Here is a 27,161-nt window from a genome sequence, read left to right as displayed (position 1 = left end):
GTGAGGCCCGTGTATGCCACCACAGGCTGAGGGCATCTGGAGGCCCAGGTGAGGATCATCTAGCCGGGTGCCTCCTTTTTTATAGGACATGGGACTGTTCCTATACCACATGGACCATGGCCAGAGGGAATACCACATTAGGTAAGCTCATATTACTTTCCATCTTCCTTTTTCCACCTGAGATTTTTATCACCTTAGCCCTAAAAACAGCCCAGGCCAAGGCCTAGGGGAGTAGGGTACTGCATTCCTTTTCAGTGCTCAGATATCATAGTAATTTAGTCTGCTTGAAAATTTAGCCCTTTTTAATTTTGGGGAACCTGTTCTGATGTTTACTCTGTATCCCCCTATGCTATTTCTTAGGGTAAAACTCATCACTAAGACCTCCAAGCTTTGCCCTTAAAATTTGAAATTAATTTTTTTTCTCTTTCAGGGACCTTAGACTGCAAGATCATGGATTGTCAGGGACCTTGAGCTTCAAAGTGGGGCAGGGGTCTTTCTCAGTTGAGACTGAATCTGTCTGCCCCTATTGCCCAGGGGATGCTACTGAGACAGACACCTAATCAGAACCTGAGCACAAATACATTGTTTTAAAATCCCACTAATATTGTCTCTTTCTCATAGATATACCTTCTGTTGGCATTTCAAACACATTTAGCTCAATTAATTTAACTAATATTCCCAAGGTCCTACTGTTTAACTAATATTAATTTTAGCTCAATTAATTTAACTAATATTCCCAAGGTCTTACTGTTTCCAGAAAATGGGTGAACCGGATGGTCAGGTCCACTACCCTAGTGGAGCTTGCATGCTAGGAAGAGATATTGACCACAACTAAGTAAACGTGTGAATAATAAGGTATTGTGAGAGATAAGCAAAATTGTTCAATAAATTACCTCTGGGGTTCACTCCTGGTAATGATGGAGGAAGTGGGAGACTGCTTCCAGTCTCCTCTGATAATTGCCCTGAGGCCAGGGACCCCTTGACACTTAGAGTTTCCAAGATTCTACCTAAAGAACTCGGACCTCAGCTCAGACTGGCTGGTGCCCAAAGCCAAAGACTTTACCTCACACTGTAAAGTTGCCCTTATGTCCAGCCAGTACAAAGGGAAAATAAGATGAATGGGGCTTCCACAGGGATGAAAGAACAAAGGACTCATAAACCTGCAGGCACCCCTGCCTTTAAATGACACACAACAGCATTGAGATGAAGAGATAGGGTATATGATAAAGAGTAACCAGGGGCCGAGACAATGCTCCATGAGAGGAAAAGTCTAAGCGGGCTCACTGAGTAAGCCACATTCTGGGGAGACATGAAAGACTGGAAGGAGCAAGTCATGCAGGGAGCAGGAGGTGGGCACGCCAGGCCCCGCAAATAGCAAGTGGCAGAGCCCAGAGCTGGGAGCAAACTTGGCTTCCTCAGGATCCACAGCTGGTAGATGATTAGGAGAAAGGTAATATAAGGTGAGGTGAGAGCCCCAGTTTAGGAGCAAACTAAATCAGGCAGAAACCGTAGAAATGAGGTATATAGAGTGAGTTTATCTGATTAAATTCTTTCAGAGGACCCTCAGCTTCTGCATAAAGAACAGAGGGAGCATGAGCAGAAGGCAAAAAAACTTGACTGGCAGTTAAAGTCCAGGTTCAAGGTGATGGTCTGGACAAGGATGATAGCATTGGGGATGGGGAGCAGTCGGCTGATTCTAGATCCATTGGGAAGGTAGAGTTGACAGCAATGGACATAAGGATCATCAAGGAGCTCTGTCAGGTTTTGGCTTGGGCAACTAGGTACATGGTGATGTCACTTAGGGAACTGAGGGAGGCTGGAGAAGAGACAAGTTTGAAAACACTAAGGTTCAGATGTCTTGGAAAGCCATCTTTAAAATGACCTCTAGGCATCCATGTGCTGGGGAGACACTGTGTGAGGGAACCACACGGTGGTTCCTCAACTGGAACCCCTATAGGCTCCTGAGCATAAGTAGGAGCCCACTCTATTTGGGCATCCATGACCCCTTCTTACCATAACCCTCTCCACTGCACCTGAGGGCAAGTCAGTTGGCAATTTGCATACATCGCATCTCCTCCATGACTTCTGAGCTTAGTCACCCCTCCAAGATTACCTCAGACAAGTTTTCTTTGTCTGCCAAAGTGGTTCATCACCCGGCTGCCCACTTGGCAGTCAAAGAGACCCTATGTCTCCAGGCCTTTACCTGAAAGCAAAGGCAATGGCAGCAATCTAAACCAAAAGCTATTTCTCACCATATGGAAGATTTTTGGAGGTCCAGGGGGCTTGGGACTGGGGGGCTGGCTGGTCAGCTGCCCTGCCTTGCCTGGGTGAGCTGACAGTAGAGGATTAAGTTCACATTTCAAATCTTGGGCTGTTTTCCTTGTCTCTTCCAGGATCTGGGAAAGGTAGCAATTATGTGGTAATAAAGAAGTATTGCCATATACCCTGCATTTATTCCTCTTGCCAGGAGTTCCCTCAGAAGATTCTCCCCTCCCTTTATATGGCCCCCTTTTATATTTGTGATCTTAATGACCCAATGGAGCCTCTTACTATGTCATAAAATGTATTACTAATTAGTCCTTGATGATTTTCTAGGTGAATGATTTTATTTATTGAAACATATTACTCAGTGTCAGCAGATTCAAGGCCCACAGCCCATGCTAATGACATGGCACTAAACTGGACAGGTCCGGTCCTGCTCTCCTGGAGCTCGTATTCTAGCAGGGGTCAGGCAGTAGAGAAACAGGCTAGTAAAGGCCATCCAGATGGTAATGAGTGCTTTCAAGAAGCTAAGGCAACAAAATATGGTAGACAGAGGGTGGGAGGAGGTCAAATCATACTGGCAGGTTATAGGAGAGGTGCTGAGGAGTGAAATTTGGATTGAGAAGGAAATAGCCATCACAGCTCTGGGCAAAGTACATTCCAAGTCATGGAACAGCCAGGGAAAAACCCTTCAGATAAGTGAGGCTGACTTTGGAATGATGGTCTGCGTGGCTGCAGCCTGCTCAGTGTTCAGTGGTGGGACTACAGTCTGAGGTCTGGGTCACAGAAGCAAGCAAGCATCACGTCTTGACTCTGCATGTGCTCAGGACACCCTAAAGCAGAAATCACATCTCATGATTGCCACTTTCCTGTGGATGAGATATGAGACAAATTCACACAGACTACTGAGTCCTGTGGAGGAAAAGGGACAGCACAGACATTCTCTCAAGAGGAGAGCTCCCTGACCCTTGCCTTGACAAGCTTTTATTGCTTTTCTAGGCACGTTAGCCCTAGAAAATGGTAAATTAATCATAGAATATCTACTATTAGTCCATAGTAAATGGTCCTCATTCACAATGCGGATGTTCACTTTAGGTGGTGACCTTTCACAGACAACAAAGGAGCTGAGGCTGTTAATCACATCACAGAAGAAGGATATTTACAAATGCAAAGGGAAAAGTGGTTGAACTCATCCTTGGAAGGTTTAGCATAGATTTTAGGAAGTTACTTTAAAGACATGCAGTAAATGTTTGCTGCCTCAATTCCAGGTGAGGGAGTTTTAGCACAAGCAAGTTTCATAGCAGTCTAGGTACATTGCAGGCCTGATTCCCTACAGGAGAACCTATCCGTGGGCGTGGGTCCTGTGCATCTCCGAGTGGGAGTTGGGCCCACACCATCCAGAATGGTCTCCTGTACTTTCCCACAGGATTTAACAGGAATTAGGCCAAAAGGAGGCATGAAAGAAGCATGAAAGGCACAGTTGTGATGAAGGTGAACAAGATTTGAAAGAAATTGGAAAGGACTGAGTTACAGCCATATAGAAAATTACACAGTGGCTCCTCTTCACTTTATATGTTCCATTTCAACATCACTGGATGTTGTATTGCCCCTGCACACACCTGCTGTGCTCTTTATGCCCCCTGCTTGGGTGATCTTCCCTCCCCACCCCACTCTTGATGGCTACCTCCTCCTCACCCACTAAGGTTCTCTCAAAGTCACTTCCTCCAGAAAATGTTTGTAGCACCTCTCCTTGAGTTGTGACAACCAAACATGACTCCAGACATTGCCAAAAGTCTGAGGTAGGGGCATGGGGGATCACACCAAGATGAGAATCACTGCTCTCATCCTGCCCCTGCTCCCACCCCCAATACTATTCTTTCCCCCTCAGGGGAGAGGGAAGGCAGAAGCAAAATGTTGGGAAACACAGCAGCCTACCTGGAGTCTTACTGCATTATTATAAAGCAGCTGTAGGGTTAAACATGTCTTAAATTGGTGCAGCCTGCAGCATTTCAGGTGCACAAAAGAAACAACTAAGGGAAAATTAGGGAAATAGTAAAACCAGGAGATCCATTTAGAAACTAAATCTCTCTTTTAGTACCAATCACTCCAACAATACTGTTCAACTTCAGGTTGTTGAGTTCAAGACTACACTAAAGAGGGTAATTACTTTTTAATTACTATTAACCACTATCTACTATTGTTTGCATGTTGGTGGGTTGGTTGCTTCAATGGCCATAAAAATAATTGGATTTTGCTGCCTGGCCCTGATAATATTTTGAATTTATAACTGCTCACCAACCCATGTTCTGGGCAAATACTTTTAAGCTACACCTACAGAAGTGGGGCCCTCACCTGAAAGATCAGCTGTAACTGTCCACCTAGAGGATGCAGAGGTTGAATGGTTAGAATCAAGGCCCCAGATGCAGATGAGGGCTCCAGGGCTCTGCCCAAGGAGATTGGGTTGGGTAAGGCAGGGTCTTTAATTCAAGCCTGACAGATATCTTTAGGAGTCCGGCTGCATTAATGTGCTAAGCTGTCTACTCCCTTTCCATGTTCCCTGAAGAATAAGTGTGTGTTCAGCCAAAGGTTCCTTGTTGTTCTGGGGAGCACCCCCTCTAGGCCTTTGTACAAAGTAACATAGACCTGTGAACACTGGAATTTTAGCAAGCTTTTCCCTGAGTCTCCCAGTCTGTCTTTTTTGCCCTTTTATTCCACCACTGGGCTTTCTTCTCCTCCAACATTTTAAGGTTATTTACTCTTTCCCTTACCTTCTGTCCCTCAAAACCCAGTTGCAGGAAGAACTGTGAGATGCTTATACCCTAACAAATTAAGAGCTGCTAATGGCTTAATACACTGTCCCTCTCAAGCGAACTCATAAATTATTCTCCCAGAGTAAAATTTATCAACTGGAGAGGATGGAACTTTCTTTTTTCATTTTTTAAAACATCTACATAGTAGTGGCAACATTTCATCCCTTTGAAAAGCCCTCCTATCTCAAAAAAAGACACATTAATTAATATTTGATATTAATTACTATTAATTAATATCAATTAATTACTATTAATTATTATATAGAGCTATGTTATTTCATACTGCAGCCACTAGTCACATGTGCTTGTTGAGTGCCTGGAGTCTAACTAAGGTGTGCTGCAGTATGAAATACAGTGTAAAATCAGTGTAAAATCAGTGTAAAATCAGTGTAAAATACAAACTGGATGTTTACAAATTATCATAAAAAGCTGTAAGGTCAATAATTTTATATTGATTAACTGTAAATGATACTTTGGATATTTTCAGTTAAATAAAATATATTATAAAGTTAATTTCACCTGTTTCTTTTTTAATTTTTTATTTAGTTACTAGAAAATTTAAAGATATATGTATTCATGGTTTGCATTTTATTTCTATTGGACAAGGTTGATAAAGAGATTTGTACCTCATTAAAGAGCCTTTATAGTCACATTTTATCTGTAAGGGATTGATGACTACTCCATTTTAAACAAATGAAATCTGAGATTAGCAATGTGCTCTTGATCACACAGCTGACAGAAAAGATAGATCCTGAGCCTGCTAACGACAAATCCTAGCTTCTGTGGACATCCTAGCCTGCATTATCCCTGGATAAAGCACTGAACTTAGGTCTCATGCAGGCAAATTTCAACACAAAGCACTTTTTTTCTGAAACTTTGTATTCCTCTTAAAATAGTTTTTTATTTTTTAAGTTGGAACAGCAAAACAGATGGAGGGATAAGAAAATTTCATTGCTCTGGGGGCACAGAGGTGTTCTTCATGCCTGGGAAATACTTTTGTGGGACAATGAGCATTGGTAAAGTAAGTTCTGTTGTAGTAACACCCCCATTGCCCCATTAAAAAAGTCCCCTTTTCAGGGAAAATAAATTCCTGTGAGGTGACCAAGTGGTTATTTTGCTTCAAACCCTCTCCACCCCTTCCCAAGCTTGGCAGAAATTAATCACTCACATCTTGCATTTTGCTCTTATCAACTCTGAACGGAGACCTGCTTTCCTTTCCTTTCCCCTAACAACTGCTGCATCCTGCCCGAATCAACAGTGAGGAGATAGGGTTAGTCTGTTGCCATCCTACTTTGAGGTCATCCTCACATGCCCTGCATCCTTGCCAGCACCCATGGTGTCCAGTCACATTATAAAGGGTGAGAGCAGAGTGTGGGGCTACAGAAAGGGTGGGACTGTGATGTAAATACTTACATCACAGAAGAGTGAGTTCACCATCACTGAAGGTTCTTAGACTTTAGACTGAGTTGGTTTGGATGAAATTTAAGGTAATTTCTGACCATAAGAGTCAACAATTCTATGACAAAGGAATTCCATGTAGGTAAGAAAGTTTTTAGACCTTTCTTCCAGTTGGTGGTCCCATCCATTTCCCACTCTCTCTGCCTTCAGCCATTGCTGTTGAGGCAACCATCTCTTGATGTGTACCTTCCTGGCTCTGGAATAATTGAGTCTCAGAGGCTGAAGGTAAATGCAGCAGCTCAGGCAGATAAACAGTCAGTCCTAATAATAGAACTCAACAGAGATAGCTGGGTTGGGAAACATTAAGTGTTGAATGTAATTTAAAAAGCCAATAAATATTCCAAGTGAAGACAGCCTGAAGCTGAACACACACAGATAGCAGGTGAGCGACCAACTGTTTCCCAACTCTCTTGTTAAAAAAGTGCAACAGTCTTCCTTCAAGTTATCATTGTAGTTTCACATTTTTGCTGTAAGCTAACGTCCTTTTTTTCTTATTTTTTCTTTTTTAATAACTGAAGGTTTTATTTGCAGCATGACAGGAGCAATAAATCATACAACCTTTATAATTGTTTACCTTATTTTGTTTGTCACAGACAGTTGAGTCTAGAGAATTTCTGGGGACAAAGAGTTATCTGGATGTCTGATGTCCCCTCACTTTGAAGTCCTCTCTATCCAGCCCTGCAGTAAATACCATGGAAGATTCAAAGAACACAATTCCTGCCCTTGAAGGGTTTTAATGTGGTTAGAGAGACATGAACAGAGCAGTATAAATGTGGGGAAAGAGAGCAATGAGTACTGCTTCTGCCTGGACTGCTGCCTTCCATACCCTCTCACAGACTTGGACTCAGTCTTCTCATTCCTCTCTCTTAGTTCTGTCCTTCACCCCTACACAGGTGCATTTGGGGACCATCTCAACGATAAAACTCTAAACCTGACCTTGTTCCTAATATCCATCTCACATTTCCCCTGGGAATTCCTATCAACAACCTAAAACAACATATCCAAAATCAAAATCATCTTTACTTCCCACAATCAAAGCTGTTCTCCAGGTGCATATAGTACTGATATGTAGACTCTACCTGGGTTGCATATATCTCACCAGCTCTGTGCACTTGGACAGCTATGTGCCATCTCTGAGACTTAGTTTCTTTTCTTGCAAATTTGTGTTACTAACATCCTTCTGAACCTATCTCCTCTTTCATCCATATACTAAGAAGCCAATGGAAAAATAATAAAATGATGAAGCCAGGTGTATCAGGCATCCCTAATATTATAGTAATGGTAGTTTAGGTACACATTCTCTTTTGTTCCTATAGTATTTTTAATATACACACTGCCAACTAGTCTACCATCTTAGCAGCGCAGTCACATTTAGCTTCCATTCACATTGCCCCTGTACTAAGGTAAGCTCATAAAACATCCTGGGTTCTTGGTTTCAGCTTTAGCCCCAAAAGTATCAGACTGAGCCTGAGCTGTGCCCAGATCCTGGGCTAAGATATGTCTGAGCAACTATCTGGAAGTGCTTCAACCAATTGGAATCTTATTTATTTGTAGGATACTGAGGAGTCTTTTGGGAGAGAACTTACAAAGAGAGGAGTGGGCAAACAAGTCTAACTCTGTCATGAAGCCGAAGCTATGGATGAGGAGAACTGACTCTGAAAACAGTGTCATTAGCTTCACACAAAACCTGCCCTGGCCCCATTGCTCAGCTCCATGTCTGCCCTTCAGGAGAGAGACAGGTGGTTGTCTCACCAAAAACAGATAATGCTGGCTCAGTAAAAATGCACTGGAACAGTTGGGCTCAGGTATGAGGGATCCCAAAACTGAAGGGGCCTCAGCATTGCCATGGAGATCCTCTCACAGGATACAACATAGACTGAGGGTCCATCCTTCCACCCTCCGCCCTGTTTGTGCTTCAAGAGTGACTTCTCTGTAAAGATTTTTAATTCGCTAGTCTTATAACATCTCATTAAACAGTTAATTTGAAAAGTAACATGATTTTCGTCTTAAACATAAAAGGGGGTCTATAATTCTCAGAGAAGGAATAAATAAATTACTGTCCTGGGAATGAATTTCACTGGAGAGGTGTGGATGGTGAACTTGATCAACAGCTGTGGGCCTCAGTGAGGCAGCATAGACACCTTACACTTGTGGTCCAAAGGGTGTGGGAAGAAAGAATGGGTGTAGAAAGTTAGGAGACAGAACATGATTCAGAAGCAGTTAGGTAGCAGCAAATATTTGCTCATCCTAAAAAGAAGCCTGAATGGTAGATGTTATCATCACCATTTTATAAAGGAAAAGAATTGAAACTAAGGTTGAGATGACAGGAGCAGTATTCACACACACAGTTAGAGCGTGAACTAGAATGTGAACTTTGGGATAATTACACCTAAAGGGCTGTGCCAGCCTCATTAGCCTCATGCTGTGCAGGGTAAGTCAATGTTTCTCCTTGATTCTCAGAAGAATCTTGAGATAGTGTTTCCATTTTATCACTGATGAAACAGATGTCAAGAGGTTAAGTTACTTGACTTATATCACATAATCAGGACCTGTCAAAGCTCATATTTAAAGCCATTTCTGATCTGAAAACCCAGTTCTTTACTCATCTTCAAAATGTTCCCATAAGCAGAACCTGGCGTGGATAAGGCTGCTCCCAGAGAAAAACACACCACATCCATGGCATTCACTTGCTGTTGAGGTAAGTTCAGTGACTTAAATCACAGCCCCGTGATGCTTTGCTGGTGTGTGCCTGATTTTATGGGGTGAAAGAAAGAACCTTACCACTTTATTTAAAGCATATATAAAGTATATAACCAGAGAGACAAGACTACTTAAATTACCACAAACCATCCCTCTGTGAGATGATTAAAATGCATTTTAGAGTATCACTGGGACACTGCTTATGAAGGGGAGAGGGTGAATGATGATTACAGTCACTGAGTTGAGGATCTTTGCCTTTGCCTCGAGTTTTGGTCAAGAAGACCAAGGTAAGCATATTCTGTTAAGTACTGTAATTCAAACACCTGTCACTTTCCTGTTCCATTCTCCATTTGGAAGCAATGTCCCTGACTACCCTTTAGTCTCCATTAGTAGTGCTGAACTGTGAGTCATATCCTCTACTGAGGGGAAGTTTTATTGATTCATGCTTACCCCCTGCAAGTTGAATACCTACATTCATGAGCAGCTGATGGGGTGCAAGGTCAATTCTTAAACCAGATGTGCTAAACAATAGGAGGCTGGAGAGCAAGCATTCAAAGATTCAAGTTCCTACTTTGGTCTTTCCCTTTAATGAAATAAAGCAAGTAGAGCTGTCCACCTCCTTCACTTGGAATAAAAATATAAATGTTCACCGCAACAGCTCCACTACATTTTTTATAGAAAAAAAATCTTTTAAAGGATTAGAAGCCAATTCCAGTTCTCTTGCTGTCCATGAGTTATTTGGACATCAGTTTGATACAAGGGACTGTGATTTTATACACATAAAATCCTACATAATATATATACATACTTTATATGTATAAAGTCCTAGTCCAAATGACCTCATGAAATGTGGTTGAAGCTTGAGATGGAAAGCACTATGAAAAGAATAATGGTCCTGTTATCTGTGTACTTGTCCATGGCTACAGGTAAGTTTTCTCAAAACATTTTCACATCATCGGTCTCACCAGATTCTCATATTGTGCCTCTGAATGAGGAAGGGTCATGAGTGCACCATTTCTCATGAGCGGATAGTTGACAACAGAGAGGTTAAGTCCAAATTTATTGATATCCAAGCAAGCCAAATGGTGTTTGGGATTTAGAACACCAGTGTTGTACTGCAGAATTCTTTCCTGCTGTGTAGACTGAAACTCCACGGGGTTAGAAGTCAGGAAACTCAGATTTCAGCCTCAGCTCCAACAATTTTAGTCACATGTCCTTGGGAAACACCCCTTTACTTATTCTCAGGAGTCTCAGTTGGCTTGGACTCAGGCCAGATTCAATGTTAAAGACTGAGATATAGCAATACGGAAGAAAATTGTAGTCTCTTTCTTTACTGAACCTATAGCCTAGAGTGTAAAATAGGTATTGAGTATAAGTAATTGCAATGACGTGCAGAGAGTTGTACACAATGGAAACACAGAGTAGAAGAATGTTTTTCTAGCCAGTATTTCAGGAATGGTATTCCAAAGAAGTAATGTTTAAGCTGAAACCTAAATGTTAACTAGGAATAAACTGAAATGTGTAAAGGAAGGAGAAAATGAGTGTTTCATTAGGAAGGAGGAACCTGTCAAGTGTTTGAAGCTGAAGAAAACATGATGTGTTCAAAGTACACAAAGTACAAAGTCACACCATGGGACTGGTTCCATTCATGTCGAATGCACAGCCAAACAAAGGTGGCAAGTGTTTCAGTAGGTCAGTGTTACCTGCTATCTTAAAGAATCCCAGTTTATTCTTCAAGCTTCAGCACAGGAACTGCTGAACTTGGAAAGGATTCCTCAGGTTGCTCTAGAGGTAAGTTACTCCTACTCATACTGCCAGCCTACTCAGCTTGCCTGAGTTTTAGCCTTTGTTCCATGATTTGCACATGTGTTTATCAGGGGCTGATAATCAAATTTTGAAAGTCTGCTCTTTATGACTGATGGCACCTTTCCCTAAGACTGCTGATATTTCCTGATTGTCTTTGTATGTATTTTATATGTATGTCTTTCTTAGTAATTTGTAAGGATTTTCCAGAATATACTGCAATCAAGCTCTTGTGTCACCTACAGCTGGACAATTGTGGGAAAAGATTCCATCCCTGAAAAAATCTTAAAACACATATTAAGTTTCGTAAAGAAAACTCACCACTCAAAACCTATGTTCACATACACGTGCACCTAAATTCACACATGTGGGTACATACATGTTACTAAGAAATCCCAATGATATTTTCAAGGCCAGTAGTACAATTGCAGACAAGAATGACTTAGAGCAATTCCTCCTTGCTCTCAAAAATTAATTAGACCAATATTCTGTGCAGTAAATATCTTTGTATAAAATGACATTTATACTCTGCATGAGACTGAGAAAAGGTAACCAATCATCTGCTGAAAATTCCATTAGCAAAAGCAAATAAGATGCTCTAAAATTAATGAGTCCATCAACTCAGGTAAAACCTTTCAAAAAGCTATTGTGTCAGAGAGCAATTAATTAGATCTTTTGAGAATTTAACTCATTTCTACTGAATGCCAGAAATAATGGACAGTATTGATGATTTAAATAATTGCCTAAATCTAAGAGTAGTTGGAGTTCCCAGAATTTGGATGTTTATTAGAGGTACAACAACAATATCAAGGTTTTTCTAGAAACAAGGAATTGATACACAATATTATACTTGTGTACATAAAAAGAATCTGTTAACTTCACTGAACATGTTCTTCTTAGTGTCCATTAAGTTAATGTAGCTTAGCAAACAGCAATTCACTGTCATTGGTCCCAGTATTTGCCTGGTGTTTTTAATCTTCTCTATGTATGAGTATCAGAAATCTGATTTTCTGGGCTGAAGTCTTCTAAATGTCAGGTCCATCCCAATGATGAATTAAATAGCTTAGAAAAAGTATTTCTTTTCTCATGCTGCAGAAGTTAATGGTCTTGCTGCAAAGGCCAATATTCCTTTTTTTCCCAATTTATACAGATAAAATAGGTTTTATTTTTTTTAGGCTTGTTCAAGTACAGTTGTCTCCATTTTCACCCCAGCACAATATTCCATTTTTTAAAATAGGAAAAAAGAAATCTCTTCTAAAATAAGTGAACAACAATGATTAAGACCATGGCTTTGGCATTTGGGTTTTAATTGTCACACTGTTATGCTTTCCAGGAACCATGACCAAGTTATTCATGACCTCTCCAAAGTTTTCATTTTCTCATGTGAGAAAGGAGGTAAACATAGCTGTCTCATAATGATGCTCTAGACACTAAATACAATAATTTATGTAGAGCCATTCTCACAGTGCCAGGCACAAAATTTGTGCTGAGTAAGTGGTATCTATAATCAGAGGAGCTCCTGCACAAATTAGTTTGACAAGTCCCTGACAACTGAATTTATGAGTGGAGTGTTTTCCTAAATCAGTGACATCAAAACACCTTTAAAAATAAATATTATTTTATTTCACTTAAAGCTATATGGAGAATACAAATGGCTAGACACCACTGCTGGCTTGATGCCCTCAAGAGAACACTGGTAAAGGTCAGATCAACTAATAGATAAGCAATAATTCAGAGGAGTTACTTCTCCATAACTTACATCTGCAGACCGTGTTTATATATTTATGTCATTCTGTTACAGGAGGGGATCTGGTGAGATCCCTGGGGAGCGGGAAGGGACCCCTGAGGTGGTGCTGAGAACCTTCCCAGGCCCTTGAGAAGGAATGGGTTCGGGAAGTGCCAAAGGCGGTGATATTGAAACCACAGCCTGCCCCAGACAGATTTCCATACCCACAGGTAACGATAAACAAACCAGTGCCTCGAGGATGCATGGGATGCATGGCCCCGCAGCAGCGAGTGATGTCTCACCCTGGCCAGAGAAGCTGCGCAGAGCTGGAAACTCCCTACCTGCTTCTGGACCACTGTGATAAGGGGAGTGGCACACCTGCCAGTCTAGGTAGGATCACTTAGAAAAGAGGGATGCTTCCAGAACGTATAGGATTTGGGCCCTGGATTTTTAGGAGGGCGGGTGGAAACTTGGTCCCCTTCTGCTTCCCCTCACTCGTAGGGTCAGGGGTCTGAGCATTCTGGGCTGGCAGGCCCTGGAGATCTTGTGGTTTGACAGTGACCCTAGGCCCCTCCCAGAGCGAGATGCAAAGGTGGAAGCAGGTAACTGGTATGGTGTGGCGTTCTGGCAAGTCCTGCTCCGCAGGGCACACAGATTCGGTGGCTAGCAGACAGCCAGAGGGATGTGGCACAGGTGCTGGATTGGCAGGCAAGAGGAGAAGAAAGGGCATAGTGAAACAAGCAGGACTCCTGCGAGTGCACCAACTCCATAAAGACGCCTGAATACAGATTGCCACCAGGAACCAGATAAGCCATTTGGATGGTTGTGCCGCAGTCTCCTGTGTTTCCCAAAGAACAGTATTTTAATTGGGAAAAGGAATTCTAGGCACAGCTTTCAGCTAATCTGGCAAAGGGTAGTAGGGTTATTGGTCTTTGGGTGTTTTAGAGGGAATGGGCTCTGAGGTAGAAGCTTGTCATTCTTCCAAAACTTATCACTTTTGAGTAAATGACCCCGTGCCCGTTTCACCAAATCTCTGCCTCTGGAGTTTGCCCATTGAGCAGCAGGCAGTAGAACCCCAATTACTGTTCAATACTAATGCCATTAAAAATTATTGAGCATCTATTATGACACTACCAGGCCCTGAAGATAATATTATTATTATGTTGGGAACCATCCTGCCTGGTTTCAGAAGCTGTAACCCTCCATGGCTGAGGCTGAGTGAGCAACCTTTGGACTAAAAGCCACTAAGGAGACAAAGCTTATCTCCCTGGCAGGGGCACTGCTTCTGCTCGTTTTACCTCACCCATAACTGGCCCCCATTGCTTGGTCGGTTAGCCAATGGTGAGTAAGATTCCCCAAGGGGGGAAGACTTAAGACAGGCACAATCACATGGAGGCCCCTTGGAAGGACTTGGGGGTCTATGGAGAAAGGGGGTGATGGACCCTCACCCCTCGGCTTTGACATAACCTGAGTCCTCATTCTGTCTGCGAGAAGTCTCCTAATCTCTTGGCTGTCTTACTTCCCCTGCCTGACTTAAGCCTGAAAAAATGACAGAGGGTGGTGCAGCCCTATGCTGGAAAGGGTGGGTTCCCTGGGCAATCAGCCCTAAGAAAGAGTACATAGAACCCTGTGAAACCTGTTTTGCTAAGAATGCTCCCAATTAAATGATAAGGGTCCAAGCAAGAAGTGAGTTTGTTCCTCAAAGTTTTATAGATCTTTAGCTATCTGACCCTGATTCAAAATAGGCCCTTGGAGTACTTTGTTATCTATTGTTTGATCCTTACTGCCTGACAATGATTAATGAGCTTTACCCATATTCTTGTGCAAATGAACCCAATAAAAGCCAATTGAGGTAAAGGCTCTTAGCCCTTCTCCTTTGAGAGATTGGCCACCTTTCCTCCCCAAGGAGGATCTGCATTAAGCAGATCACATCTTGATAGACTTATTCTCATCCTTGGTGGTGGGGCAGGGGGGTAGCGTGGAGGGGAGCCCTGTGGGTAGACCCCCCCACACATTATTAGCTTTCATTTATTGTGTTATTATACTTGTATGTATCTGGCATCATGTTTAAGGATATTCATTCATTATTTTGTTTAATTGCCACCCCAACCTCATGAGGTGAGTCTGTCTGATTTGGGAGCTCAACCCTTAATCACTATACCTCGTTGATTATTCTTTCCACTAAGCCACTGTCTGGGCTGTCACAGAGGCAAATAAGCACGGGTATCTGGAGGCCCAGGGGAACATCCTGAATAGGAAAGTGAGCACATAACTTTGAAGCACTCATACTCTCTCACATAATTTCCAGCCTAGGAATTCTATTGGGAAGGCCAGGCCCATAGTTTCTCTACTCCACACACCTGGGTTCCCTAGTCTTGTCAAACCACCTAATTTCAAGTATCCCCTGAGGGCTGGAGCCAGAATTTTCATCATTTCCTGAGAGTATGGTGCTCTAAGATTTGCTTTTGGAGTGTTTTGCTCCTTGACTCTCCTCAGTTGTTTTGGATTAATCTCAGCTTTGAGATGTGCCATTTCTTTTTCACCTAGAACTTAGTTTGGGGTATCTGGTTATTTTACCTTCCTTACCTAGTATTCCATTTCTACCTAGTCCTCAGTTTAGTGTCTGCATTTTGATTCTGACCTAACTGTTGTTCATCCTTTTGATTAAAATATAATCTTATTCATGTCTCCATTCTCTCCTAAGCAACAAAGGTTGAAACATAAAGAGAAAAGGACAAATGAAAAAAAAAGCCTTGGATTTTGTACACTCTGCTCTGAGTATTTTCTAGGAAATTTCTTTTCTTTCTCCTTTCAACTTCAGACCATAAAATGTCAGGTTAAAGAACAAAAGAAAAACTTTTTTTTTGATGACCAAGTGGAATTTATTCCAGAAAAGCAAGGTTGATTTAACATTCAAATATTCATCAATTTATTTCTTGCATTAACAACCCAAAAGAAAAAGAAAACATAATTATCTCAAAACTCAGAAAAATCATTTGAATAAATACAATAAATACAATATCCATCCCTGATTTAACACTAAATCTTACCAGAGCAGAATAGAAGGGAACTTTTATAAAATGTTTGAATGGTGTTCCTAAGGTAGCTTAAACATTGATTTTTAAAAAAATTTTATTTTAATTGTTGTTTCAGTACAATTTTCTATCTTTTCCTCCCAACACAGCCCACCCAAGAAAAAGTTCTCTGAGTTCTTGTCTCCAGCTCACCAATAAGATCAGATATCTGAAGAATTTCAGATTATCTGATGTTTTCTTCATGTTCTTAATCCTTTTTCTTTTTTTCATTTTATTTTAGTAAACTAGTCTCTAAAGGTTGACCTTCAGAACATCTCCCCTAGAATCCATTTCTGCATCTACCTGCATTCTCTATTCTGCTCTTTAACTTAGGTCAAATTTCAGTGTATTAATACATAGTCAGTCTCCCTACTAGAATCAAATTAACCCATGGAACAAGGAGTAATTAGAAACAGCACTCAGCAAAATTTACTAATTTTTGAAAGATTTTCTGAAAGAATTTTGTCCTTTTAGTAATTGAATTCTTCCCTGATAATTTTTTATACATATGCCCGTAGCCACATTAAGTACTTTAGGCAAAGTGCTCTTTGTCCTCAAGCACCATAGGGACTGAGATCACAGAATTTAATGAATTATTACACTTTGAATAAAGGCATTTAATTGAAAATACTGTGTGCTGATTCTTTAAATATAATGGTTTCATGCAAATATGCAAGGACCTCTTACTCTATGGGTTTTTCTAATAAAGTAAGTAAGTTGTTTCTACTAGCCAAATAATTAACAACTATCTAAACAGTCAAATGAAAATTCTATGTCATGGCTCCATTTTCAGACTGGTTTCATGACAGTATACTTTTCTCAAAGCCTGCTCACAAATGATCCCTTTGGTACAATAAAATAAGAAGATGGCCTTCCCAAAGGTTATCTGAGATTTTAATATGGAGTAATAACTATTTTTCAGAGGGTCTCTTGACCCATGTTCATGACATTCCAGCATTCCAGCCAACAAGAGGAGGATTATAGAACACACCTCATAGACCTCTCCATCCAACATCCTCATTGAAAAAATTAAGAAACCAGATGCAAAGAGAGGAAGATAAAGTCATTTACTCAAAATAACAGATTAAAATTAAATAACATTAAAATTAAAATTCAAGTCTTCTAAACATTTAGGGCATTATGCAATTAAAGGCAACTGCAGTAATTATTGAAATAATTGTGAATAAATTCATTTATTAAATAGACATTATTGTATTCTTAATACTCTCCACAAATGCAGACTCATGCTTGTCCAATACAGTATGGTGGAAACAGCATTATGCCATTTTTCAACCTATTCTAAGAGGAATGGCAGCTTCTGCTTCTTTTGCCCTCTGGGAATCCTGACCAACAATGAAAGAAGTCCTACCATCTTGATACCTTTGAACTATAAGAAATCCAAGCCATATGGAAATGTTTTATGATGACATTCTATTTAACAACCCCAACTGAGCTCTCAGTGTGTCATCATCTTTGAGGTTCAGTTCATTTGATTCTTCTTAGGAGTGAAGCTCCAGCCACTATCTGCTTGAGAAGCCCCAAGGAAAAAGCAAATAAATAAAATCACAGAGCCATGAGAAAAAAAATAGTTATTTTGGCCCCCTAACTTTGAAATAGTTTATTGTGCAGCAATAAGTAACAGTAGGTAATAAAGGAATGACTGAAAGGTTTTAGACAGGTGACAATAATTCAGTTCATAACTGAACATTTTGAATAGACTTGGCTCTGGGAATCAGATTATCTAGAAAGTAGGAGATAAACACTTTGTCTCTTACTCTCACCCACATTGAAGTTTATTTGAAATTTGAGGTATACTGGATGGAATTGAGTGAAGTTATTTCTCCCTTGTACAAATAGTATAAACCACATGGATTCAGAAGGATCTCCCAGGGTTGACGAAAAGGACCAAAATGCTTACACAGAAGTTCTGACCTATGACTGATAAAGCACTAGGTTCCAACTCTAGTAGCAAACTATAAGGAGAGCACTCAATGATCCCTGCTTCTTGCCATTTACACTTCTATGGTTATGTAATTCCATACCCTATCAGACAGGGCTGACCCATGTAACCAGTATGATATTCCAGAAATGGTCATGTGCAGCATCTGAGGCTATGTTGTAAATGACAACTACAGGTTTTGCCTTGCTTTCTTTTGAGTCACTCAAGTTTCAGGAAGACCATCACAATGTTTAAGGGTACACCAGGAGCCCTACGAAAACATTCACCTGGTGAGGAACTGATGTAATACACAGCACAAATTTGGCATGTTAGTGATTCACCTTGGAAGTGATATTCTAACCCCAGTCAACCCTTCAGATGACTATAGACCAATATCTTGATGAAATCTTTAATTGAAGTTCAAATTTATTTTAGATTGATTTCTATGGGCTAACTCCAATAATTTGAAGACTGCTTTTAACAATTATTTCTAGTCTTTCTATATTACTTAATTCAACAGAAATTACCATATTTTCAGACTATAAGATGCACCTTTTAACTATTTTTGCTTCAAAATTTTTTCCCCTATTTGCCTCCTCTAAAACCTGGGAGGAAAATAGGGGAAAAAAATTTGAAGCAAAAAATGTGGTAAAAAAAGTGTATCTTATAGTCTGAAAAATATGGTAATTAATTGTTCCATAAATTTTATTATATTTTATATTCAGTAGATATGTGTAACATGTATATGATCAAAAGAATATTTTTTAAAAGTTCAAGTACATACCACTCTACTTAAAAGTATATATAACTGCTAGTATATTCAATTATTCTTGTATCTACATTCCAAAAATTTTCCCTTCCCTTCATTCAGAGGTAACAATTTGGAATTTTGAGTTTATTGATCTTATTTTAAATTTAATTTATTATGTCTATACATATCCCTAAATGATGTATTATTTACTTATATTTTTGATTTTTAAAAAACAAAAACTACACAATACAAAATTCTCTATATTTTGATTTTATTTTATCAATGGGTTTAACCATACTGATACCTATAACTGTAATTCACTCAATTTCACTACTCTAATACATTCTACCACTTATTTAAACCACAAAAAAATTTGTTCAGTTTCCTGTTAATGGATATATTACTCATTTTTAGCTCTTTGCCATTATAAATAATGATGCTATGAACATTCCTGTATATAAAACTTGGAGTATATATTAAATTTATACATCCTAGGGTGTAAGAAAATGCCAGGTTTCCCAGAAGTTAGTATCAACTTATACTTCCTCCAGCATAAATATGAAGGACTTATTGCTCCACTTTCTCACCAAAATTTTGGAAAGTCAGATCTTCTTCTTGTTAATCTGGCAGGTGTATTATATTTCATTTTTATTTTAACTTGAATTTCCCTGATTGCTCATGAGTTTGACATGTTGTCAAATATGTATTGATCACTTTGCTTCTTTAGTGAACTGAATACTTAGGTTTCTTCACTCTTTTCTAATAAATGCATTATTCTTTTTCTTGTAGATTTATATTGCTAACCTATTCTAGTTATTACTCCTTTATCAAATATATGTATCTAAATCATTTTATTTCATTTGTGCCTTACACATTTTATTTTTTGTTTCAATTTTAATGTGGTCACTTTAGTACTATTTTATAGCTTAAATTAAGAAATACATTCCTAAACCAAAGTAAAAAATGTATTTTTTAGTATTCTTTTCTAAAGCTTTAAAATTTTTTGCCCTGGCTGTTGTGGCTCAGTGGATTGAGTGTCAGCCTGCAAACCAAAGTGTTGCTGGTTCCATTCCCAGTCAGGGCATGTGCCTAGGTTGCAGGCTGGGTTCTCAGTAGGGGATGCACGAGAGGCAACCACACACTGATGTTTTGCTCCATCTCTTCCTCTCTCCCTTTCCCTCTTTATAAATAAATAAATAAACAAATAAATAAAATCATTTTTAAAAATAATGTTTTTGTTTCCACATTTATGTCATCAATTCTTCTGGATTTATTGGGGGTTTTGTTTTATATTTTGAGGGTTAGAATTTAATTTATTTTCTGTTCATATAGATAATCAATAAACTCAAATCATTTAGCCTATTTTTCCTATGGATCAGCAATGACCTTCCCTATTTTCAGTTTCCACATATCATGATTATGTTTCTGGGCTCTGTCTTGTATTACACTGGTCAAATTTGCTGTCCCCACATTTGTATTACTTTGTAGTAAAAGCCTTTGTGTATAGTCAAACAAAATTTTTTACCTCATTGTTTTTCTCCAGAAATCCATTGATTATTCCTTGTCCTTTGTTTTTACCTTTGAATACTTAAATTAGTTTATGAAATTATTAAGAAAACCCCATTTGTAGTCTACTTGCACTTCAACTGATCAATATTATAAAAAGGAACACCTTTAGAATATTGAATCCTTTCACAAACATATTAGATTTCTCCATATATTTAGATTTTCTTTATTTAACATTTTTGTGAGAGTTTCATTATTTTTATCATATATATTCCTAGGTACTTTATATCTTTCTTCATAGTAGAAATAGTAAAAATTCCCAGTAAAAACACTTTTGTAATTTTATCACTGTAATATAAAATTCAATTGGAATTTATATGTTGATACCATATTCTTGCTTGCAAATACTCCCACTGATTCTAAGACTTTATTTGGAGATCTTTTTGAGTTCTATGTGGAGAAAACATGATTTGCATGTAATAATTGCACTTATTCTCTTACCATGTTTAAGTTTTCTGGTATTTTTTTCTAAGCGTAATTTCTACAGCATAGCATATACAGTTGAACAGATTCAATGAGGGTGAGACACTTTTATCACACTAATTTTATTTTTCAATCCTCGCCCCAACGATATGTTTACTGATTTGAAAGAGAGAGAGAAAGACAGAGAGAGAGAAAGATGGATGTGAGATAAAGCATTCCTGATAAAGCATTGATTGGTTGCTTCCTGTACACACCCCAACCAGGGATCAAACATGCAACTTAGGTATGTGCCCTGACCTGGAATCGAAATGGCAAACTTTGGTGCACAGACTGACACTCCAACCAGCTGAGGCACCTGGCCAGGACTCTCTCTGATTTTTAAGGAAATGTTTTTAATGTTTTATTTTGAGTCTGTGTAGGTTTCTTTATTATGTTAAGGAGTTCTCTTCTCCTTCTTCTTCCTCTTCTTCTATTCTTCTTTTTCCTTGTTAATTTTTGTCACTCAGTAATGGGTATAGAAATTCACAAAATGATTTTTTTCCCTTTTAAGATGATAAAACATTGTTGTCCTTTAATTTCTCAATGATTACATTAGTAGTTTCCCCTAATAAACTATCCTTACATTTCCAAGATCCATTCACCTTTCTCTTTATTACTTACATTGGTGAATTTCACTTGCTTAGCATTTTTGTTCAGAAATTTCATACCAATGTTCTTCAGTCAGATTGGCTTTAAGATTTCTTCCTCAATTGCTGCTTCTCAATTTTTCTTTTTTCCAAAACTCTTTCCCCAATATTTTATAACAAGCATTCACACAAACCCAAAGGTTATAGAAATAAACCTCTATGTATCTGTCACTAGCAAAAAAAAACTTCCAATGGCCTCATTTCTGCTGTATCACTTTTTTTTTATTTTTATAAGAATTTATTTGATTCCATTCCTGTTCTAGTTTTTTTGCTTAGTTTGTTTTTATTTTTTTTTTAGGTTCAGTTGTTAGTAGTTGTGAGTTTGTTGTCACAGAAATGGAAATCACATGGAGGGTTATCAGTGGGGTGGGAGAGAGGGAGAAGGGGGTGAGTATAAGAATAAGAAGTGTAATTGGTAGGCATAAAATAAACAGGGAGAGGTTAAGAACAGTACAGAAAATAGAGAAGCCAAAGAATTTATACGTACAACCCATGGACATAAACTAAGATGGGAGGGGAATGCTGGAGGGTTGGGGTGGTGCAAGGTGGAAGGGAATAAAGGGGAGAAAAAAATTGAGGCAACTATAATAGCGTAATCAATGAAATATCCTTTAAAAAAGAATTTATTTGAATCAAAACTGATGACAATTACCAGTAAGCAAGATCTAAAATGCTCTCTACATCACTTTCTTTTCCCTGACAACATTGGGTTATTTTGAGGTAATCTTGAATAATATAATTTATCTGTAAATACTTTATTATGTATTTCTAAGTTATAAGAACATTTTAAATAATTAAAATACCATAATCACCTAACATTTAAAATAATATAATCCCTTAACATTTTCAAATGTTCATTTTTATTTTTTTAAAGATTTTATTTATTTATTTTCAGATATGGAAGGGAGGGAGAAAGAGAGAGAGAAACATCAATATGCGGTTGCTGGGGGCCATGGCCTGCAACCCAGGCATGTGCCCTGACTGGGAATCGAACCTGCAACACTTTGGTTCGCAGCCTGCGCTCAATCCACTGAGCTATGCCAGCCAGGGCAAATGTTCACTTTTAGTAAATTGTCTCTACTTAGTTCTTTTTTTCCATTTGCTTTATTCAAATCAAGATCTAAACATGGTCCATACATTATATTTGATTGATACATCTTTCAAATGTTTAGAACATAATATTGCTTTGTTGCTTTAAATTTATTTGCTGAGGAAATGGAGTCATTTGTCCTGTATTTTTCCACCTTCTGGACTTTGCTGGTTGTATTGGTGTGCTATAAAATAAACTATCCCTATCCTCTATATTTCCTGGAACTTGGTAGCCTAATGTTAATCAGAGGTTCTCAAAATGTTTTGATTTCAAGACACTTTTACACTCTTAAAAATTACTGAAGACTCCATTTTTATTCATATGAATCATTGATATTTATAATACTAGATGTTAAAACAATGCTTTTAAAAAACTTGTTTTGATCATTTTTGAAAAACTATCAAAAATGCTCATATAAGAATAACAAGTTTTTCTATCAGTCCATTTTTTCAAGTAAGAATTATGTTCCATTAAAACTGTTACAAATGCATTTTCTCAAGACAACCATTGTATTTTATTAGGCAGACTTCCCATTTAGTCATATAGAATATCTATAGAACTGTATACAGGTTTGAGATTTACTATAATTATTTTTACCGCTTCATCAAGTTCATCAAGGACATCCTTCAGTAAATAATGTCATTTCTTGAAAGTGTATGGGTACGAAAAACACAGGTTGATACTACCACTTTGATTAATGCTGGTGCATCAGAAATTTTGCCCATCTTTGCTTTTGCCCACTGTAAAAAGACAAACAACCCTTTAGTATAATGACAGAAGTTACAACTGCACAGTCTCCCTGGAAGTGTCTTGAAAACCCCCATGGGACTGCAGATCACAATCTGAGAATGCCACTTGGAGGTATCAGACCACCATCTCAAAACTGGACTGAACTGAAACACTATTTCTCAGCCTTCCGACATAGAGGAGGACAGCAGATCTATTCATCTGCTCTCCCTTCCAGCCCGGCTTTTCCACTTACTTACATAGCTGCTGCAGCAGCAACTCCGAATCATTGCTCCTTCCTGTGGCTTCATTGTTTCTTTTCCTTCAAATGATACATAGTTCTAACCAATAAGTCCAATTCCTATATCCACCCAATTTTTACTTAGTAATCTGTTTTTATTTAATCTTAAGAGACAAGGTATAAAGACAAATATGTATACCTAAAAATAAAACATTTATACATATGCCTATAGGACGGTTCTTGGCACATTGCTCAAAAATACACTACTGACATTTTCCTTATCTACCGAATACCACATTTTCTTAACTATGTAACAACAGAATTTGTACCACAGGGCTACTTTCATTCTCGGAAGCTTTTCAGAACAGAAATCCACGCATTATCTAAAGTCTACTTCACCTGTGCCTGGGCAAAGTGCTGGCCTGCTGAGGGGAAAGAAACAACAGCTGTGGCAATTCCTAGCCATTGCCAGGAAAAGTCCACTACCCCGACATGAACCTCCTTGAGCCAAGCCCTTTCCCACTATCCATGTCCTGGCTCCACAAGTCTGTTATTCATTTCAGGGCTCCACCCTCAAATCCACTTATAAAAGTCCAGTCTTTTCTGACTTGACCAACCATTGAAGAGACCTGCAAAACAGCTGAGTGGAAGCTGAGAGAAGATGAGAGCCATGGCAGGGGTTTACCTCACACAGTTGAGAGGAAGCTATAGAAGGATGCTAGTCTTCAGAGAACATAGGAGCTCTGAGACTCAGCTGAGGCCATGCTGGGAGGTCTCAGGGGTAGTAGAAACTATAGATTTTCCAATTATTTCAAGAATCATAAGAAGGTAACAGATGTCACCAAGATCAATTTGTTCCCAGGAGACTATCCAAAGGAAAAGATGAGAGGGAGAACAGAGGGTTCTCTGAATGCCCTCTCTCTGACTACAACTCTTTCATGATCTCTAATTGCCTCTTCAAGTCACAGACACCATGCTGTCTCCCGTGGCCCTCCCCAGCATGTCCTGGGTGCTGCTCTCCTGTCTGACGCCCTTGTTTCAGGTGCAGGGTGAGAGTTCTCTGCCTCTAGTATTGGATCACTATGAATGCTCAGGGCCAAGATAAGGAGAAAGCCTCCTGTGTGACACATGTGGCAGTGGTGAGGTGTAGCCTGACACAATGAAACTGCCTGCAGTTCCTCCATCATCACTCCTTCCTTCAGCATAACTCACAGTGGGAGGTACTACAGTGGTCCACTATCAATGGAATGAGAAAATTTCCATTTTGTCAGTGGGCTCTAATTTGTGTTGGCAGGGTGAAGAGAGAAAGCATGAAGCATTAGGAGTGACTTAAGGAGAAGAATAATTAGAAACCCAGAGTGAGAACAGTCAGCTCAGAGTGGCAGAAGTGTTGTACTTTTAAATAAGAGAAAGGATAGAACAAAAAGAGATGGTCCTTTGTTTAATGTGGCTGGTTCAAGATTGAGAAATCCTGAAAGTGTTGGCAATGATGAGTAGTCAAGAATTTGGTGTTACTTCCCAAAAACTGGCCTCACAAATATTCCCCAAGGTCACTTCCCAACACTGATTTACTCTCTTCATTTCACCCCATCCCTCTCCTTTATTCCCTTCCACCCCAGGTGAAGATTCCAAGAAGGAACTTCATTCTACATGGAGTAGCTGTCCCCAAGGCTCCTATGCCTTTCATTCCCACTGCTATGCCTTGTTTATGAATCCAAGATCCTGGACTGATGCAGATGTGAGTAGGTACATTTGTGGTTAGAGGTGATAACAGAAAGTACATTAGGGACAGGAGGGAGGAGGGTGGTCTATATTCTCCAGAATTTTTTGAGGGTGAGAATGAGTATCCTCATCTTTTGCAAAACATGTCTTCTTATCATCTCAGCCCTGTCCTACCTGCAGTGACCTCTGAACCTCCTGATCAGTCTCTCTGTTCCCCACACAGATTACTTGCCAGAAGCAACACTCAGGATTTCTTGTGTCTGTGCTCGTAGACCTGAGGCATCCTTCCCAGCTTCTCTGGTCAAGAACGATTTGAACACCTCCCCATACGTCTGGATTGGGCTCCATGATCCCACACAGGTGCAATAACATCTCCACTCTGTCATCTCTGAAGCTGCTTTGCCCAATCAGGGCCACTACCTGTGCCCTGTGCCTGCCCAGAAAGTACCTTAAAGAACCCCAGCACTTAGAGATCTGGATGGATATTTGGAAGAACGGGGGAACTTTGAGGCCAGATGATGACTGAGTTCTGTGAAGGTCAGTAGTCTCCAGCTGAAATTAATCTGCCTCTTGTCAAGATTGTTATACAGTTCAGACATAACACCTTTTAATTCATCTTTCAGAGCTTCAATCAGTCTACACATACTATTCTGAGGAATCCTAAATGAAGATAAAGTGCATTTTTTCCTTATAGAACAGACATTGTCTTTAAGGTTCAGAGGGTAATGATAAACACGCCACCAGCCACTGTGTCACTCTGAGTGGATTCATTGGTCTTTGTAATTATTGACTTTTGAATAGCCAATAGGAGCAAGTTGTTAGGGAGAGTTTCCAGGAGGAAAGCTTTGTGACAACATTTGGAATAGCAGACCAAATTCCACAATCTTGAAGAAGGGATCAGTATCCACCAGAGAGGATTATGCAAAAACTAATAGCCATTCAACCTTACCTGGCTCCATTCTCTGCTCTCTAGGGCTACAAGTCCAATGCAGGTAGATAGGAGTGGAGCAATAATGAAGTGATAAATTACTTTGCCTGGGAGAGAAACCCTGCCACCATCACAAACCCTGCCGTCTGTGGGAGCCTATCACAAAGCTCAGGTAAGAAACAGGAAAGCTGCATTCTGGCCAGACTTTCCATCCCCTGATCCCTCATTTCTGAGCCTACCCTTCAAGGAATCCTCCTAAACTAGGAGATGCAATGTTGATCTTTCTTTCTTTTTTAAAAAATATTTTAATTGTTGTCGCAGTACAATTTTCTCTCTTTTACTCCCATCCCAACCCACCCACCCAGCCCTCCCCAATGCTGGTCTTTCTTCATCCACCTCCTCTCATCTCTCCTTTCTTGGAGTCTCCTTTCCCTGGAGTGAGTCCCTGGTGAAGGTGAGGGAGGGGCTTCGAATCATAGGCCAGAGCCTAGGATGCCTCTCCTTTGGGTCACAAGCTCTGCCAGCCCCACTTACTTTATCTTTTCTCTCTCTCCAGGATATCTAAAATGGGAAGATTATAACTGTAAACAGAAGTTTCCCTATGTCTGCAAGTTCAAGGAGTATGCCAAGTGACAGTTGGTGGCCTAAGTTCAGAATGCAGCTCTTCATGGGACCAAGTGAAGACCCAGCCTGGAAAGGAGCATATTCCCCGCACCCTCAACACTGACCTCTTCTTTGGACCTTCCCACCTCCTCGCCCTCATTTTAAGCTTTTTTGTATCAGATAGCCTGAGGTTTCAGAGAGTGATAATAAATATTTTACTTAATATTTGAGTACCTTTGTGTTCCAGTCTGATAGCAAGACTCTGAGGAATAAGTTGGTACAGAAGAAAATCTAGGTCTTACATTTGTTCAGTTTCATTCAGGCCCCTGGGAGAATGAGTAAATGTGTTTCCCCACCAGTGCATTTGTGATGAGTATGTAAACCCTGTTCACATAGGATCTACGTTGTGTCCAGACAGAATATTGGTCTCCACACACTCTACTGCACCTTCCTCCCGATAATGTGACACCGGCAGCATCAGTGTGTTGTTGTTAGCCTTGGACATTATTATAACAGCTCTTCTGAAATTGCTTGCCAGAGGATTGATTTTTTCTTTAATTTGTGACTACCTTGAACCACAACTTTTATAAAATACAGTAAAATATTAATTATGTGAACTCTGGTAATAGTACTAATATGTGGAGCATTAGAAG

The 27,161-nt window shown here is 39.5% G+C and overlaps 1 pseudogene; it reads left to right on the top strand.

The window, feature by feature from the left end:
• On the top strand, positions 1 to 26,682 carry LOC123811739 (annotated as a pseudogene).
• Positions 26,683 to 27,161: the final 479 nt, after the last annotated feature.

Source organism: Phyllostomus hastatus, unplaced genomic scaffold (assembly GCF_019186645.2).
Source record: "Phyllostomus hastatus isolate PE091 unplaced genomic scaffold, TTU_PhHast_1.1 phas_scaffold_78, whole genome shotgun sequence".
Classification (NCBI taxonomy): Eukaryota; Metazoa; Chordata; class Mammalia; order Chiroptera; family Phyllostomidae; genus Phyllostomus; species Phyllostomus hastatus.
This window is presented reverse-complemented; position numbering and strand designations above follow the sequence as displayed.